The 14,027-nt window shown below is 39.7% G+C and overlaps 1 protein-coding gene across 2 annotated transcripts in view; it reads right to left on the bottom strand.

Annotated features, from left to right (window-relative positions):
- Positions 1 to 13,924: 13,924 nt before the first annotated feature.
- LOC109998944 (interleukin-6 receptor subunit beta) overlaps positions 13,925 to 14,027 on the bottom strand; it is a 23,376-nt gene continuing 23,273 nt past the window's right edge. For both annotated transcript variants that reach the window (XM_065965524.1, XM_065965525.1), the window contains exon 17: positions 13,925 to 14,027. This exon is cut by the window's right edge. The gene's annotated coding sequence lies outside the window, so the exon portion shown is untranslated.

Here is a 14,027-nt window from a genome sequence, read left to right as displayed (position 1 = left end):
GTACATGTATGTTAGTGTACATGTATGTTACTGTACATGTATGTGACTGTACATGTATGTTAGTGAACATGTATGTTACTGTACATGTATGTGACTGTACATGTATGTTAGTGTACATGTATGTGACTGTACATGTATGTGACTGTACATGTATGTGACTGTACATGTATGTTAGTGAACATGTATGTTAGTGTACATGTATGTGACTGTACATGTATGTGACTGTACATGTATGTTAGTGAACATGTATGTTAGTGTACATGTATGTGACTGTACATGTATGTTAGTGTACATGTATGTTAGTGTACATGTATGTTAGTGTACATGTATGTTACTGTACATGTATGTGACTGCACATGTATGTTAGTGTACATGTATGTGACTGTACATGTATGTTACTGTACATGTATGTGACTGTACATGTATGTGAGTGTACATGTATGTTAGTGTACATGTATGTTAGTGTACATGTATGTTACTGTACATGTATGTGACTGTACATGTATGTTAGTGAACATCTATGTTAGTGTACATGTATGTGACTGTACATGTATGTTAGTGTACATGTGACTGTACATGTATGTGACTGCACATGTATGTTAGTGTACATGTATGTGACTGTACATGTATGTGACTGTACATGTATGTTAGTGTACATGTATGTTAGTGTACATGTATGTTACTGTACATGTATGTGACTGTACATGTATGTGACTGTACATGTATGTTAGTGAACATGTATGTTAGTGTACATGTATGTGACTGTACATGTATGTTACTGTACATGTATGTGACTGTACATGTATGTTAGTGTACATGTATGTTAGTGTACATGTATGTGACTGTACATGTATGTTAGTGTACATGTATGTTAGTGTACATGTGACTGTACATGTATGTTAGTGTACATGTGACTGTACATGTATGTGACTGCACATGTATGTTAGTCGCCAGTTCAAGTCCTGAGCACTGCCGAGGTGCCCTTGAGCAAGGCACCAAACCCTCTCCCCACCATCATCAGCTCAGGAGCGCCTGCTGTGGGCCGCTCCGTCACTCTGACATCTCTCCCTTAGTGCATGTCCATAGGATCCTGTTAGTGTACATGTGACTGTACATGTATGTGACTGCACATGTATGTTAGTGTACATGTATGTGACTGTACATGTATGTGACTGTACATGTATGTTAGTGTACATGTATGTTACTGTACATGTGACTGTACATGTATGTGACTGCACATGTATGTGAGTGTACATGTATGTTAGTGTACATGTATGTGACTGTACATGTATGTTACTGTACATGTATGTGACTGTACATGTATGTGAGTGTACATGTATGTTAGTGTACATGTATGTTAGTGTACATGTATGTTACTGTACATGTATGTGACTGTACATGTATGTTAGTGAACATGTATGTTAGTGTACATGTATGTGACTGTACATGTATGTTAGTGTACATGTGACTGTACATGTATGTGACTGTACATGTATGTTACTGTACATGTATGTGACTGTACATGTATGTTAGTGTACATGTATGTTAGTGTACATGTATGTGACTGTACATGTATGTTAGTGTACATGTATGTTAGTGTACATGTGACTGTACATGTATGTGACTGCACATGTATGTTAGTCGCCAGTTCAAGTCCTGAGCACTGCCGAGGTGCCCTTGAGCAAGGCACCAAACCCTCTCCCCACCATCATCAGCTCAGGAGCGCCTGCTGTGGGCCGCTCCGTCACTCTGACATCTCTCCCTTAGTGCATGTCCATAGGATCCTGTTAGTGTACATGTGACTGTACATGTATGTGACTGCACATGTATGTTAGTGTACATGTATGTGACTGTACATGTATGTGACTGTACATGTATGTTAGTGTACATGTATGTGACTGTACATGTATGTTACTGTACATGTGACTGTACATGTATGTGACTGCACATGTATGTGACTGTACATGTATGTGACTGTACATGTATGTTAGTGTACATGTATGTTAGTGTACATGTATGTTACTGTACATGTATGTTACTGTACATGTATGTGACTGTACATGTATGTTAGTGAACATGTATGTTAGTGTACATGTATGTGACTGTACATGTATGTTACTGTACATGTATGTGACTGTACATGTATGTTAGTGTACATGTATGTTAGTGTACATGTATGTGACTGTACATGTATGTTAGTGTACATGTATGTTAGTGTACATGTGACTGTACATGTATGTGACTGCACATGTATGTTAGTCGCCAGTTCAAGTCCTGAGCACTGCCGAGGTGCCCTTGAGCAAGGCACCAAACCCTCTCCCCACCATCATCAGCTCAGGAGCGCCTGCTGTGGGCCGCTCCGTCACTCTGACATCTCTCCCTTAGTGCATGTCCATAGGATCCTGTTAGTGTACATGTGACTGTACATGTATGTTAGTGTAAATGTATGTTAGTGAACATGTATGTTAGTGTACATGTATGTGACTGTACATGTATGTTACTGTACATGTATGTGACTGTACATGTATGTGACTGTACATGTATGTTAGTGTACATGTATGTTAGTGTACATGTATGTGACTGTACATGTATGTGAGTGTACATGTATGTTAGTGTACATGTGACTGTACATGTATGTGACTGCACATGTATGTTAGTGTACATGTATGTGACTGTACATGTATGTGACTGTACATGTATGTTAGTGTACATGTATGTGACTGTACATGTATGTTACTGTACATGTGACTGTACATGTATGTGACTGCACATGTATGTTAGTGTACATGTATGTGACTGTACATGTATGTTAGTGTACATGTATGTTAGTGTACATGTATGTGACTGTACATGTATGTTAGTGTACATGTATGTTAGTGTACATGTATGTTAGTGTACATGTATGTGACTGTACATGTATGTTACTGTACATGTATGTGACTGTACATGTATGTTAGTGAACATGTATGTTAGTGTACATGTTTGTGACTGTACATGTATGTTACTGTACATGTATGTGACTGTACATGTATGTTAGTGTACATGTATGTGACTGTACATGTATGTGACTGTACATGTATGTTAGTGTACATGTATGTTAGTGTACATGTATGTGACTGTACATGTATGTTAGTGTACATGTATGTTACTGTACATGTATGTGACTGTACATGTATGTGACTGCACATGTATGTTAGTCGCCAGTTCAAGTCCTGAGCACTGCCGAGGTGCCCTTGAGCAAGGCACCAAACCCTCTCCCCACCATCATCAGCTCAGGAGCGCCTGCTGTGGGCCGCTCCGTCACTCTGACATCTCTCCCTTAGTGCATGTCCATAGGATCCTGTTAGTGTACATGTGACTGTACATGTATGTGACTGCACATGTATGTTAGTGTACATGTATGTGACTGTACATGTATGTGACTGTACATGTATGTTAGTGTACATGTATGTGACTGTACATGTATGTTAGTGTACATGTATGTGACTGTACATGTATGTGACTGTACATGTATGTTAGTGTACATGTATGTTACTGTACATGTATGTGACTGTACATGTATGTGACTGTACATGTATGTTAGTGTACATGTATGTGACTGTACATGTATGTTACTGTACATGTGACTGTACATGTATGTGACTGCACATGTATGTTAGTGTACATGTATGTTAGTGTACATGTATGTTACTGTACATGTATGTGACTGTACATGTATGTTAGTGAACATGTATGTTACTGTACATGTATGTGACTGTACATGTATGTTAGTGTACATGTATGTGACTGTACATGTATGTGACTGTACATGTATGTGACTGTACATGTATGTTAGTGAACATGTATGTTAGTGTACATGTATGTGACTGTACATGTATGTGACTGTACATGTATGTTAGTGAACATGTATGTTAGTGTACATGTATGTGACTGTACATGTATGTTAGTGTACATGTATGTTAGTGTACATGTATGTTAGTGTACATGTATGTTACTGTACATGTATGTGACTGCACATGTATGTTAGTGTACATGTATGTGACTGTACATGTATGTTACTGTACATGTATGTGACTGTACATGTATGTGAGTGTACATGTATGTTAGTGTACATGTATGTTAGTGTACATGTATGTTACTGTACATGTATGTGACTGTACATGTATGTTAGTGAACATCTATGTTAGTGTACATGTATGTGACTGTACATGTATGTTAGTGTACATGTGACTGTACATGTATGTGACTGCACATGTATGTTAGTGTACATGTATGTGACTGTACATGTATGTGACTGTACATGTATGTTAGTGTACATGTATGTTAGTGTACATGTATGTTACTGTACATGTATGTGACTGTACATGTATGTGACTGTACATGTATGTTAGTGAACATGTATGTTAGTGTACATGTATGTGACTGTACATGTATGTTACTGTACATGTATGTGACTGTACATGTATGTTAGTGTACATGTATGTTAGTGTACATGTATGTGACTGTACATGTATGTTAGTGTACATGTATGTTAGTGTACATGTGACTGTACATGTATGTTAGTGTACATGTGACTGTACATGTATGTGACTGCACATGTATGTTAGTCGCCAGTTCAAGTCCTGAGCACTGCCGAGGTGCCCTTGAGCAAGGCACCAAACCCTCTCCCCACCATCATCAGCTCAGGAGCGCCTGCTGTGGGCCGCTCCGTCACTCTGACATCTCTCCCTTAGTGCATGTCCATAGGATCCTGTTAGTGTACATGTGACTGTACATGTATGTGACTGCACATGTATGTTAGTGTACATGTATGTGACTGTACATGTATGTGACTGTACATGTATGTTAGTGTACATGTATGTTACTGTACATGTGACTGTACATGTATGTGACTGCACATGTATGTGAGTGTACATGTATGTTAGTGTACATGTATGTGACTGTACATGTATGTTACTGTACATGTATGTGACTGTACATGTATGTGAGTGTACATGTATGTTAGTGTACATGTATGTTAGTGTACATGTATGTTACTGTACATGTATGTGACTGTACATGTATGTTAGTGAACATGTATGTTAGTGTACATGTATGTGACTGTACATGTATGTTAGTGTACATGTGACTGTACATGTATGTGACTGTACATGTATGTTACTGTACATGTATGTGACTGTACATGTATGTTAGTGTACATGTATGTTAGTGTACATGTATGTGACTGTACATGTATGTTAGTGTACATGTATGTTAGTGTACATGTGACTGTACATGTATGTGACTGCACATGTATGTTAGTCGCCAGTTCAAGTCCTGAGCACTGCCGAGGTGCCCTTGAGCAAGGCACCAAACCCTCTCCCCACCATCATCAGCTCAGGAGCGCCTGCTGTGGGCCGCTCCGTCACTCTGACATCTCTCCCTTAGTGCATGTCCATAGGATCCTGTTAGTGTACATGTGACTGTACATGTATGTGACTGCACATGTATGTTAGTGTACATGTATGTGACTGTACATGTATGTGACTGTACATGTATGTTAGTGTACATGTATGTGACTGTACATGTATGTTACTGTACATGTGACTGTACATGTATGTGACTGCACATGTATGTGACTGTACATGTATGTGACTGTACATGTATGTTAGTGTACATGTATGTTACTGTACATGTATGTTACTGTACATGTATGTGACTGTACATGTATGTTAGTGAACATGTATGTTAGTGTACATGTATGTGACTGTACATGTATGTTACTGTACATGTATGTGACTGTACATGTATGTTAGTGTACATGTATGTTAGTGTACATGTATGTGACTGTACATGTATGTTAGTGTACATGTATGTTAGTGTACATGTGACTGTACATGTATGTGACTGCACATGTATGTTAGTCGCCAGTTCAAGTCCTGAGCACTGCCGAGGTGCCCTTGAGCAAGGCACCAAACCCTCTCCCCACCATCATCAGCTCAGGAGCGCCTGCTGTGGGCCGCTCCGTCACTCTGACATCTCTCCCTTAGTGCATGTCCATAGGATCCTGTTAGTGTACATGTGACTGTACATGTATGTTAGTGTACATGTATGTTAGTGAACATGTATGTTAGTGTACATGTATGTGACTGTACATGTATGTTACTGTACATGTATGTGACTGTACATGTATGTGACTGTACATGTATGTTAGTGTACATGTATGTTAGTGTACATGTATGTGACTGTACATGTATGTGAGTGTACATGTATGTTAGTGTACATGTGACTGTACATGTATGTGACTGCACATGTATGTTAGTGTACATGTATGTGACTGTACATGTATGTGACTGTACATGTATGTTAGTGTACATGTATGTGACTGTACATGTATGTTACTGTACATGTGACTGTACATGTATGTGACTGCACATGTATGTTAGTGTACATGTATGTGACTGTACATGTATGTTAGTGTACATGTATGTTAGTGTACATGTATGTGACTGTACATGTATGTTAGTGTACATGTATGTTAGTGTACATGTATGTTAGTGTACATGTATGTGACTGTACATGTATGTTACTGTACATGTATGTGACTGTACATGTATGTTAGTGAACATGTATGTTAGTGTACATGTTTGTGACTGTACATGTATGTTACTGTACATGTATGTGACTGTACATGTATGTTAGTGTACATGTATGTGACTGTACATGTATGTGACTGTACATGTATGTTAGTGTACATGTATGTTAGTGTACATGTGACTGTACATGTATGTGACTGCACATGTATGTTAGTCGCCAGTTCAAGTCCTGAGCACTGCCGAGGTGCCCTTGAGCAAGGCACCAAACCCTCTCCCCACCATCATCAGCTCAGGAGCGCCTGCTGTGGGCCGCTCCGTCACTCTGACATCTCTCCCTTAGTGCATGTCCATAGGATCCTGTTAGTGTACATGTGACTGTACATGTATGTGACTGCACATGTATGTTAGTGTACATGTATGTGACTGTACATGTATGTGACTGTACATGTATGTTAGTGTACATGTATGTGACTGTACATGTATGTTACTGTACATGTGACTGTACATGTATGTGACTGCACATGTATGTGAGTGTACATGTATGTTAGTGTACATGTATGTGACTGTACATGTATGTTACTGTACATGTATGTGACTGTACATGTATGTGAGTGTACATGTATGTTAGTGTACATGTATGTTAGTGTACATGTATGTTACTGTACATGTATGTGACTGTACATGTATGTTAGTGAACATGTATGTTAGTGTACATGTATGTGACTGTACATGTATGTTAGTGTACATGTGACTGTACATGTATGTGACTGTACATGTATGTTACTGTACATGTATGTGACTGTACATGTATGTTAGTGTACATGTATGTTAGTGTACATGTATGTGACTGTACATGTATGTTAGTGTACATGTATGTTAGTGTACATGTGACTGTACATGTATGTGACTGCACATGTATGTTAGTCGCCAGTTCAAGTCCTGAGCACTGCCGAGGTGCCCTTGAGCAAGGCACCAAACCCTCTCCCCACCATCATCAGCTCAGGAGCGCCTGCTGTGGGCCGCTCCGTCACTCTGACATCTCTCCCTTAGTGCATGTCCATAGGATCCTGTTAGTGTACATGTGACTGTACATGTATGTGACTGCACATGTATGTTAGTGTACATGTATGTGACTGTACATGTATGTGACTGTACATGTATGTTAGTGTACATGTATGTGACTGTACATGTATGTTACTGTACATGTGACTGTACATGTATGTGACTGCACATGTATGTGAGTGTACATGTATGTTAGTGTACATGTATGTGACTGTACATGTATGTTACTGTACATGTATGTGACTGTACATGTATGTGAGTGTACATGTATGTTAGTGTACATGTATGTTAGTGTACATGTATGTTACTGTACATGTATGTGACTGTACATGTATGTTAGTGAACATGTATGTTAGTGTACATGTATGTGACTGTACATGTATGTTAGTGTACATGTGACTGTACATGTATGTGACTGTACATGTATGTTACTGTACATGTATGTGACTGTACATGTATGTTAGTGTACATGTATGTTAGTGTACATGTATGTGACTGTACATGTATGTTAGTGTACATGTATGTTAGTGTACATGTGACTGTACATGTATGTGACTGCACATGTATGTTAGTCGCCAGTTCAAGTCCTGAGCACTGCCGAGGTGCCCTTGAGCAAGGCACCAAACCCTCTCCCCACCATCATCAGCTCAGGAGCGCCTGCTGTGGGCCGCTCCGTCACTCTGACATCTCTCCCTTAGTGCATGTCCATAGGATCCTGTTAGTGTACATGTGACTGTACATGTATGTGACTGCACATGTATGTTAGTGTACATGTATGTGACTGTACATGTATGTGACTGTACATGTATGTTAGTGTACATGTATGTGACTGTACATGTATGTTACTGTACATGTGACTGTACATGTATGTGACTGCACATGTATGTGAGTGTACATGTATGTTAGTGTACATGTATGTGACTGCACATGTATGTTAGTGTACATGTATGTGACTGTACATGTATGTTAGTGTACATGTATGTTAGTGTACGTGTATGTGACTGTACATGTATGTTAGTGTACATGTATGTTAGTGTACATGTATGTTAGTGTACATGTATGTTACTGTACATGTATGTGACTGTACATGTATGTTAGTGAACATGTATGTTTGTGTACATGTATGTGACTGTACATGTATGTTACTGTACATGTATGTGACTGTACATGTATGTTAGTGTACATGTATGTTAGTGTACATGTATGTGACTGTACATGTATGTTAGTGTACATGTATGTTAGTGTACATGTGACTGTACATGTATGTGACTGCACATGTATGTTAGTCGCCAGTTCAAGTCCTGAGCACTGCCGAGGTGCCCTTGAGCAAGGCACCAAACCCTCTCCCCACCATCATCAGCTCAGGAGCGCCTGCTGTGGGCCGCTCCGTCACTCTGACATCTCTCCCTTAGTGCATGTCCATAGGATCCTGTTAGTGTACATGTGACTGTACATGTATGTGACTGCACATGTATGTTAGTGTACATGTATGTGACTGTACATGTATGTGACTGTACATGTATGTTAGTGTACATGTATGTGACTGTACATGTATGTTACTGTACATGTGACTGTACATGTATGTGACTGCACATGTATGTGACTGTACATGTATGTGACTGTACATGTATGTTAGTGTACATGTATGTTAGTGTACATGTATGTTACTGTACATGTATGTTACTGTACATGTATGTGACTGTACATGTATGTTAGTGAACATGTATGTTAGTGTACATGTATGTGACTGTACATGTATGTTACTGTACATGTATGTGACTGTACATGTATGTTAGTGAACATGTATGTTAGTGTACATGTATGTGACTGTACATGTATGTTACTGTACATGTATGTGACTGTACATGTATGTGACTGTACATGTATGTTAGTGTACATGTATGTTAGTGTACATGTATGTGACTGTACATGTATGTGAGTGTACATGTATGTTAGTGTACATGTGACTGTACATGTATGTGACTGCACATGTATGTTAGTGTACATGTATGTGACTGTACATGTATGTGACTGTACATGTATGTTAGTGTACATGTATGTGACTGTACATGTATGTGACTGTACATGTATGTTAGTGTACATGTATGTTAGTGTACATGTGACTGTACATGTATGTGACTGCACATGTATGTTAGTCGCCAGTTCAAGTCCTGAGCACTGCCGAGGTGCCCTTGAGCAAGGCACCAAACCCTCTCCCCACCATCATCAGCTCAGGAGCGCCTGCTGTGGGCCGCTCCGTCACTCTGACATCTCTCCCTTAGTGCATGTCCATAGGATCCTGTTAGTGTACATGTGACTGTACATGTATGTGACTGCACATGTATGTTAGTGTACATGTATGTGACTGTACATGTATGTGAGTGTACATGTATGTTAGTGTACATGTATGTGACTGTACATGTATGTTACTGTACATGTGACTGTACATGTATGTGACTGCACATGTATGTGAGTGTACATGTATGTTAGTGTACATGTATGTGACTGTACATGTATGTTACTGTACATGTATGTTACTGTACATGTATGTGACTGTACATGTATGTTAGTGAACATGTATGTTAGTGTACATGTATGTGACTGTACATGTATGTTACTGTACATGTATGTGACTGTACATGTATGTTAGTGTACATGTATGTTAGTGTACATGTATGTGACTGTACATGTATGTTAGTGTACATGTATGTTAGTGTACATGTGACTGTACATGTATGTGACTGCACATGTATGTTAGTCGCCAGTTCAAGTCCTGAGCACTGCCGAGGTGCCCTTGAGCAAGGCACCAAACCCTCTCCCCACCATCATCAGCTCAGGAGCGCCTGCTGTGGGCCGCTCCGTCACTCTGACATCTCTCCCTTAGTGCATGTCCATAGGATCCTGTTAGTGTACATCTGACTGTACATGTATGTTAGTGTACATGTATGTTAGTGAACATGTATGTTAGTGTACATGTATGTGACTGTACATGTATGTTACTGTACATGTATGTGACTGTACATGTATGTGACTGTACATGTATGTTAGTGTACATGTATGTTAGTGTACATGTATGTGACTGTACATGTATGTGAGTGTACATGTATGTTAGTGTACATGTGACTGTACATGTATGTGACTGCACATGTATGTTAGTGTACATGTATGTGACTGTACATGTATGTGACTGTACATGTATGTTAGTGTACATGTATGTGACTGTACATGTATGTGACTGTACATGTATGTTAGTGTACATGTATGTTAGTGTACATGTGACTGTACATGTATGTGACTGCACATGTATGTTAGTCGCCAGTTCAAGTCCTGAGCACTGCCGAGGTGCCCTTGAGCAAGGCACCAAACCCTCTCCCCACCATCATCAGCTCAGGAGCGCCTGCTGTGGGCCGCTCCGTCACTCTGACATCTCTCCCTTAGTGCATGTCCATAGGATCCTGTTAGTGTACATGTGACTGTACATGTATGTGACTGTACATGTATGTTAGTGTACATGTATGTGACTGTACATGTATGTTACTGTACATGTGACTGTACATGTATGTGACTGCACATGTATGTGAGTGTACATGTATGTTAGTGTACATGTATGTGACTGTACATGTATGTTACTGTACATGTATGTGACTGTACATGTATGTGAGTGTACATGTATGTTAGTGTACATGTATGTTAGTGTACATGTATGTTACTGTACATGTATGTGACTGTACATGTATGTTAGTGAACATGTATGTTAGTGTACATGTATGTGACTGTACATGTATGTTAGTGTACATGTGACTGTACATGTATGTGACTGTACATGTATGTGACTGTACATGTATGTGACTGTACATGTATGTTAGTGTACATGTATGTTAGTGTACATGTATGTGACTGTACATGTATGTTAGTGTACATGTATGTTAGTGTACATGTGACTGTACATGTATGTGACTGCACATGTATGTTAGTCGCCAGTTCAAGTCCTGAGCACTGCCGAGGTGCCCTTGAGCAAGGCACCAAACCCTCTCCCCACCATCATCAGCTCAGGAGCGCCTGCTGTGGGCCGCTCCGTCACTCTGACATCTCTCCCTTAGTGCATGTCCATAGGATCCTGTTAGTGTACATGTGACTGTACATGTATGTGACTGCACATGTATGTTAGTGTACATGTATGTGACTGTACATGTATGTGACTGTACATGTATGTTAGTGTACATGTATGTGACTGTACATGTATGTTACTGTACATGTATGTGACTGTACATGTATGTTAGTGTACATGTATGTTAGTGTACATGTATGTGACTGTACATGTATGTTAGTGTACATGTGACTGTACATGTATGTGACTGCACATGTATGTTAGTGTACATGTATGTGACTGTACATGTATGTGACTGTACATGTATGTTAGTGTACATGTATGTGACTGTACATGTATGTTACTGTACATGTATGTGACTGTACATGTATGTTAGTGTACATGTATGTTAGTGTACATGTATGTGACTGTACATGTATGTTAGTGTACATGTGACTGTACATGTATGTGACTGCACATGTATGTTAGTCGCCAGTTCAAGTCCTGAGCACTGCCGAGGTGCCCTTGAGCAAGGCACCAAACCCTCTCCCCACCATCATCAGCTCAGGAGCGCCTGCTGTGGGCCGCTCCGTCACTCTGACATCTCTCCCTTAGTGCATGTCCATAGGATCCTGTTAGTGTACATGTGACTGTACATGTATGTGACTGCACATGTATGTTAGTGTACATGTATGTGACTGTACATGTATGTGACTGTACATGTATGTTAGTGTACATGTATGTGACTGTACATGTATGTTACTGTACATGTATGTGACTGTACATGTATGTTAGTGTACATGTATGTTAGTGTACATGTATGTGACTGTACATGTATGTTAGTGTACATGTGACTGTACATGTATGTGACTGCACATGTATGTTAGTGTACATGTATGTGACTGTACATGTATGTGACTGTACATGTATGTTAGTGTACATGTATGTGACTGTACATGTATGTTACTGTACATGTATGTGACTGTACATGTATGTTAGTGTACATGTATGTTAGTGTACATGTATGTGACTGTACATGTATGTTAGTGTACATGTGACTGTACATGTATGTGACTGCACATGTATGTTAGTCGCCAGTTCAAGTCCTGAGCACTGCCGAGGTGCCCTTGAGCAAGGCACCAAACCCTCTCCCCACCATCATCAGCTCAGGAGCGCCTGCTGTGGGCCGCTCCGTCACTCTGACATCTCTCCCTTAGTGCATGTCCATAGGATCCTGTTAGTGTACATGTGACTGTACATGTATGTTAGTGTACATGTATGTTAGTGAACATGTATGTTAGTGTACATGTATGTGACTGTACATGTATGTTACTGTACATGTATGTGACTGTACATGTATGTGACTGTACATGTATGTGACTGTACATGTATGTTAGTGTACATGTATGTGACTGTACATGTATGTGAGTGTACATGTATGTTAGTGTACATGTGACTGTACATGTGTGACTGCACATGTATGTTAGTGTACATGTATGTGACTGTACATGTATGTTACTGTACATGTATGTGACTGTACATGTATGTTAGTGTACATGTATGTTAGTGTACATGTATGTTACTGTACATGTATGTTAGTGTACATGTATGTTACTGTACATGTATGTGACTGCACATGTATGTTAGTGTACATGTATGTTAGTGTACATGTATGTGACTGTACATGTATGTTAGTGAACATGTATGTTAGTGTACATGTATGTTACTGTACATGTATGTTAGTGTACATGTATGTTACTGTACATGTATGTGACTGTACATGTATGTTAGTGAACATGTATGTTAGTGTACATGTATGTGACTGTACATGTATGTGACTGTACATGTATGTTACTGTACTGGGCGGCAGTAGCTCAGTCTGTAGGGACTTGGGTTGGAAACCAGAGGGTCGCCAGTTCAAGTCCTGAGCACTGCCGAGGTGCCCTTGAGCAAGGCACCAAACCCTCTCCCCACCATCATCAGCTCAGGAGCGCCTGCTGTGGGCCGCTCCGTCACTCTGACATCTCTCCCTTAGTGCATGTCCATAGGATCCTGTTTGTGTGCGTGTCTGTATATATATACTTCAGCCTATGTGTGTGTTCATGACTACAGAGTGTAAAAACTGAAATGATTAATAAAGTAAATCTTCTTCTTCTTCTGTACATGTATGGTGTGAATAAACAACAGATACACGTTTAACTTGACTTTGATGTTTAAATGAAACTTTATTTACAGTTTAGACACAGAAGTGCTTACTCATACTGTTTATCATTCACCTGGACAGGTGAGTGTGATGTCATTAG

This window comes from Labrus bergylta, chromosome 17, assembly GCF_963930695.1.
Source record: "Labrus bergylta chromosome 17, fLabBer1.1, whole genome shotgun sequence".
In the NCBI taxonomy this organism is placed as follows: Eukaryota; Metazoa; Chordata; class Actinopteri; order Labriformes; family Labridae; genus Labrus; species Labrus bergylta.
This window is presented reverse-complemented; position numbering and strand designations above follow the sequence as displayed.